General features: G+C 35.9%; 1 pseudogene; it reads left to right on the top strand.

Annotated features, from left to right (window-relative positions):
* Positions 1-2,183: 2,183 nt before the first annotated feature.
* Positions 2,184-6,176, top strand: LOC118335807 (annotated as a pseudogene).
* Positions 6,177-7,054: the final 878 nt, after the last annotated feature.

The following is a 7,054-nucleotide window of genomic DNA, read 5'->3' as shown; positions in this document are numbered from 1 at the left end:
AAAGCAAGAGGATCTCAAATTTCATGGCAATTTTATACAAATGTGATTTAGATGTTTCAGTTTGGATCAAAGTGGTGGACCAACCCATCAGCCTACAGGCTGACGTTGCCTTTTTTTGAACCTACTAGCAATGTTGCAAAAGTCTCACCATTCCTTAAAGCCAAGAGGTGTTCTTTTAAAGATTTGATCACGATTTTGTTATGTAGTGAACTGTATTCAGTCAAACAAAAGGTCCTCACTGTGTCTCTAAAAGTTGGTATGTGAAATGTCTTGTTTGACAGGGGCTAAACTGTTGCTGTGCTCATAGGTGACTCAGTGTACTAAAATTGACATGTTTGTATAACCACAACCGCACCCAGTCATTCTAACAATCTTGTATGAACAGATTGAACCTGGCTTAAAAAGCCTGCAGATGAACAGAATATACATCAATGTACATAAGAATAAATGGAGGGTACACCTGAAGTCTGCAAACATTTAAATAAAGTTCAAACATGCACATTTTTAAGACTTGCATGTAAATCTTTTAGGTTTTCATTTCACCTGAAATTTGTGTTTGTTCTAAGTCTCTCTCATCTTGAGGCCCTGAAGGAGTAATATTTGTCAGATACAGAACATTTGACATCAATTAATTTGTCTCAAGTGTTACTGCAGGACAGAGAGTTTACTGTGAAGTTTAATTACACAGCGAGAAACACAAAAGCAATCAAGAAGCTAATGCCCTTCTGCAAGTGAAAATGAAAGAATAACTGCTCATCAATATCACCAGCAAAGCAGGATCATTGCTGTAATTCTGATCCATTTCACATGGATAAATAAAACCTTAAAGAGACCTGAAAAACAAATCTGAGTGTTGACTGATCTCTGCTACTGACAAACCATGTGACAGTGACAAAGAATTTCATCTTGACAACACTGCGACCAAAGCAGCAATTATATAGTATTTGCATGATAAACTGTTTGACTACAATTGTCTGGAATGTTTAAAACCTGTTTTTAGCGTCTTCACACTCCCTTTTAAAAGTCTCAGGTCAAAGCCAAAGCTTCTCATGTGCAGTTGAGGAGAAGACAATTGCGGTGGTAGAACAGTTGGGCATTTTCTATCTATCTCAATGTAGCATAATTGCATTTCAGTAATAGCATATCTATCATGTTTCTTCATATAATCTCTGTTGTATGATTTAAGTGTGGTCCAAGACCTAATACAAGGATGAAAGGCCTCATCTTCCTTGTTGTGCACTTGGCTCTCAGTTAAAACCAGTAAGTATTGCTTGTACTTTGCTTCGTAATTTGTTGATGCAAAACTAGCCGATTACGATATAATGAAGTAATTTATTCTAAAAATGTTGAATTAAATTTAAGGTACATTTGAGGAATACTCGTAGTTGTGAGGACAAATTGTAACCATCTGACTTCATATTTTAATATTCAGCAAATAGAATTTACGAATAAGTTGGCTTTCTTACATTTTTCTGTATAGTCTAAGAATTACTATCATTGCATATGGTATATATAATATTTGGTAAATGTGATCAAATATGATTTTTATTTTACAGAATGGATAGATTTGCAGTAAGTTGATATTAATTTTATTGATAAATGAATATAATTTCATTGTTTTTCACTGATCAGTGTCTTACTTATTGAAGAAACCATTCCTGTGTTTGTAGACATTGGTGAAGACAAGGACATAAACAGATGTAAACAAGGGTAAAGTTAAACATCCTAATATCATTAAATGGACCTTGTGGTTAGATTGTTTTTGTCAAATTCATATCGACAGAGGCACCTTTCACTGTAGTTGATAATATGTTGTCATTAACTATTTACTATCTATTAAATAACTATTGTCATTGATTCTCACTTTCTCCAACTTTTTATTCTTTATGTCACGGTGGTATTAACGATGATATTCTGATGGTTGAGTTGGGCATTTTTTGTACAAAATTATTTAATTATAAATGAAATATATTATTTTTTTATGTTTACCCCATATTTTATTTTGAAGCCAAAGAAAGGAGTGCTATTAATGATAGGGACATACTATTTGGACATCTCCAGTCCCATATGTTCTAGGAAAAGACCTTGGTAAATATATTTATCTTTCTTCATAATAACCCACAATATTTGTAAGTGTTGATCATTTATTTGTTCTTCTCTATAAACAAAATTCTCATGGAACAATGAAAGAGATGAATGCTAAAGGGGTTATCCTGAAAGCCCACGACCAGTTCAGCTGAAGTCATGCATTGACTTCAAACAAGGGACTCTGAGGAATATTATATTCTGTCAAAAAGTTATGGCGAATTGTGTTTTTTTTCTTGTTTCAGTTTTTTTGTATTTATTCTCTAGGTTTGCTACTTTTGCCCACAAGCACTAACAATCTAATTAGGCCTACTAAGACTTTCAGAAGTATGTAGTTGACGGTATTTGGGCATTCTGTATGTGCATATCCAGATGGATTGTAGAATGGAGAGATTTTGCATCGTTTGCTGCATGAAGTTATGCTTGTGATCTATTTTGCATAAATATGAATGTTCTTGTTATGTAGACTGTTCTTTATGCACAGATTTTGAACTTGCTCTCTGTGCACGGATTTGATACAATAGCTTTTGTCAGGTCAGTGACATAAAGATATCAATGTGTCCGTTACTGACGAGTGCTTTTTCAATTCTAATGTTTTTTCATATTGGCAAGTATTCAACGAACGGACAGAACTCTCCATCGGGACCAACTGTGATGAGATCTCGGACTGTTTGAACATGAGTTACCTCCATGCTCTTGGCTCTCTACCTATGAAGCAAGTCCGATATGACAGAGATGATTATTTGACCATTAGCATTCGAGAAACATCAAAGAAGGTTCATTAAGACTTTAATCTATAATCATTTCTGTTATGTGTGAGGTGTATGCAGGACCTGGAAGGAGTTTAAAGTGGCATAACATGAATCCAACAGGAAATACGATAAACATACATTTAATTTAGTAATTAAAAGCAGGATTATTTGCATCAATTGAATCAAATTATGTAAACACTTAAGTATATTTAAACGCACTAGAATGAATTAATAAATAAAATACATTATTTCAAAAAGATTAATGAATATTTACTGATATTATTATAATCATTCATTATTAGTGTTTGTGTGGTCCCAATTTATGTTTTCACTTGTCAACTTCTTATAATTTGCCTGATCAATGTGTACATGATTCATTTCTTCTATTTTTAAACATTTTGATTGATATGTTGAGTTGTAGTTCTTTGTCTAGTCAACTCTTCTTAAAACAAAGCTATGGCTGCTCTCAGTGTTTTCTTTTGAATACATATTGCCGTAATTGATGGTGGGTTTTATATGTGTCAATCGGTACGTCGCGAGCATTAATTTCTCAAAAAAGTTAGGCCAGAGAGAAAGCACACCAACGGGGAGTTCCGTTATGACTACTGGTCAGTGATGCACTACGGCAAAAATGCATTCAGCAGATGGCAATGGGTCAACAATTAATCACCAAAGACCAAAATTTGGAGATGTTATTGGTCAAAGACTGGAAAGTAAGTTCCCAGGGTGATGTGGTTGGGAGCTGACCTTCTCTTACAAATGCAGTAAAGTGGATGACACACATGAAATTCAGAATCAGAATACTAGAATCTGTTATTGCATAAGTATGTTTTTACACATACAAGAATTTGCCTTGGTGCATTGGACATTAACAAGAATCAAGTACGGTTTTTTAAATATAAATAAAGTTAGATAAAGCTAGCTAAAGATAGAAAAGATTAAAAAGGACGAAAAAGTGAGACAGAGATTCAGCTGCCATTTTCCCCTGACTGTTCCATGAGCTCTTCCTCTAGTGGAAAGAGTTCCATGTATCACAGCCCATCTGTTATCTAAAAACTAGATACTTAGAGCTTGAGTTTAAAGTGACCAAGACCCAGTTTTAGGAATAGTTTTTGGGATTGTTTATTTCAACTGGATTAAAATATGTCCAAATCTCGTGGTGAAATGTAATTACCGTTATTCCACAGACAGGAACATTTTAGGAACTCTGTGTTTCAATAAAGGAATCAGGGTCTAGAAAATTACTTTCATAGGTGCATTTTCTGATCTGCTCCCTGATCAAACAGTGAGGAATTGTCAGTTTTGACAAACTTTTTAGGGTGTGCTAAAAAATAATTTCATATTAATTTATAATCCCCAATGTTCACCTCTGTGGCTAAAGTTTGAAGATAAATTAAGGGAAAAGATCATCTGTATGGTTAACAGAAGCCACATGTTGACTGCTGGCTAGGAGACAGATGCAAACATCAGCTGGTCACATGGCTTTGTTGAGTTTTTGCAGTGCTCATTTTCAATCCTATCTCTCGCACCTACAGACTTCAACATTGCATTTTCAGATGCACTGCAGCTCTGTTCTAACGGGCCATGTGTCAAATGAATCGATGTTCACGCGTGTTCATTAGCTGGGAAATGGTAACGAAAGCTTACGGGGGTCCTAACTGGTTGAGCCCAACCAACTTTGACCACACCAATCTACCCAATGGCAATGGTGATCATCATGGTAATATTTCAGAATTACAAAGTTGTTTATTTTTTAATGAAATAAAATTATTGGGGTGCCATGTCTCGTGGTTAAGGCGCTGATCATGAGCTACAATATTCCCTGTTCTCATCCAATCTCTTGCATGTCATTCTTTTTTCCCCTACATGTCTTCTCCTCTTTTAACTGTTGGATGTTTAAAAAACAAAAACAAAAAAATAATGAGAAGAAACGATAATGATGAAGGTCTGCTATAACACATTAATCTTGGATAACAACATTCTAGGTCAAGATGATGGTTACTTCATGCATGCTAGCACAGTATCAGGTCAGGAGGGAGACTCAGCTTGGCTGGAGACCCAGAGAATGAGTGCCAAAAGGGAATGTCATATCCAGTGTCTCCAGTTCTACTTTTACCACAGTGGGAACGGGTCAGACCAACTTAACATCTGGATCAGAGAGTTTAAAGATGAATGGGACTCCACAGGAACCCTGCGCCTCATGGAACAGATCACTGGTAATGTAAAGTTGTATGATTATCTCATATCATCTGCTCTAAATGCTACTTGAAACTGTTTTTGTTTGAAGGCTACACTATGCACACAAATCACCCATTGATATACATGTAATGCAATTTTGTCATCACCAAACTCGTCCTGCAGGTCCACCAACATCTCACTGGCAGGTCAAGCATGTTTCCCTGAATGCCACCAAGCACTTCCAGGTGGAGTTTGAGATTCGTAAAGGAGCAGGAAGCTCTTCAGGCGGCTTCTCAATTGATGACATAAATCTGTCTGAGACTGAATGTCCTCATGTGACCATGCAGATTAATGATTTCGCGAACGTTTTGAACACAAGTGAATATGGAACCACTTTATACAGTCAACGGCAGTACTCCAGTGGGGGCTATGCTTACGCTGTTGGGACTGTGCTGTACAATACATATTTCGGGGTGTTTGTGCAACTCTTGTCTGGTAAATATGATGACAAGCTGGAGTGGCCTCTCCCACAAAGGCAGGTGACCTTTCAAATGCTGGATCAGAACCCCAACATCCAGCTGCAAATGTCCAAGCAAAGGAGCATCACTAGTGACCTGGAAGTCAGAAGTGGTAAGTTTCACCGAACATGAAAAAATCCTGTAAAAAAAAAAGTCACCACTTTAGCGCAAAATATGTAACAGTATTTTCTCTTGTATATGCTTTCTAAGATGGTACCTTTCTTTGGGACAACCCTCGTGAGATTGGAACTCCATATGTAGATGAGAATAATGAGACCATCTATGGTGGACCTCTGATTGGCAGAAAAATATTTGCGACTGCGGAAGAATTGAAAGTCAGAGACTTCCTCAAGGGAGGGAGTGCCGTTTTCGTCTTCAGATTTGAAGGCAGGCTGATAAAAAAGTTTTTTCTGCTAACATGGATTGTAATTGCTTGGAATTATACAGCAAACATGTTTGAAATGTTTAAATCTCTTTACATATTAGTTGAAGTTTTGTTGTATAACACGACTGAAACTTTATTTATTTTTTTCTAGATCTTACTCCTCTAGTTAATGGAAGTACTCTACCATGTCCTAAAGTGGGACCAGTGAAGGTTACATCTCCTAAGGATGTGGATAAAGGCCCATGCTCATCACAGTAGGACATTTTGTTATCAAATCAAGTACATTTCAGCACTTCTCATTTTACAATATGAGAAAGATTTTTACATTGAAATAAGATTTCAATATGTCTTACTCATGATGCTGTGTATTTTACAGGATCTTAACCACCACACGTCCACCTCCTAAAACAACAGATGACAGGTACTTACTCACACATTTTCATTTGCACTTATTTTATTTGTTATGAAGATATAAGCAGGTCAATGTCTTTACAAACTACATTTCACTATGAAAAAGCATGTGCCAAAACCCTCATTGAATCATGCTATTTTATCCATTCTTTTGTTCCTACAGCATTTTTGGCTTCTGTCCTGGTCTGGTGTCTTCTCCTGTCCTCACCCTCCTGCTAGCACTAATGCTTTTGATACCTTGATGTGTGTCTTCTCCCATCCACATCTTGCCTCTGCACATGGACCCATCCAGCTAGTTTTCCTCTGGCTGATTCATTCAGCTCTCTTGTATAATTTTCTTTTGTTGCTTCTTTGATATAATCTTAAAGGAATATCTTATTTTATCTTATAATAAAAAGAGAAAGGCACAGTGGGAAAATAACTGTTGGCAGATACTGTACATAAGGGGTAGTTTTTGTGTCACAACTTTTAACAGCATAATAATTAATGAAATGCCTGTAATAATGTGATCGTGGTTTTTGGTATTGTGATTTGTTAGTAAAGGTAGTAAGTGGATTATTCTTTATGGTTTGATTTTGAAATTGTACTTTTGATTTCTTATAGTATTGTATTGATATATTATAATTGATTACAACAGAATGTTAAAGGTTTACTGCTTTTGTAACTGGCTTATAAAAAAAACAGTTGCCCTTATTTTTGTGTATCAAGAATACATACAAGGTACA

The sequence above is a fragment of the Morone saxatilis genome, unplaced genomic scaffold (genome assembly GCF_004916995.1).
Source record: "Morone saxatilis isolate NCDOM2014 unplaced genomic scaffold, NCSU_SB_2.0 Contig24, whole genome shotgun sequence".
NCBI lineage: Eukaryota > Metazoa > Chordata > Actinopteri > Moronidae > Morone > Morone saxatilis.
The sequence above is the reverse complement of the archived record's forward strand: the minus strand, read 5'-3'. Positions and strand labels throughout refer to the sequence as shown.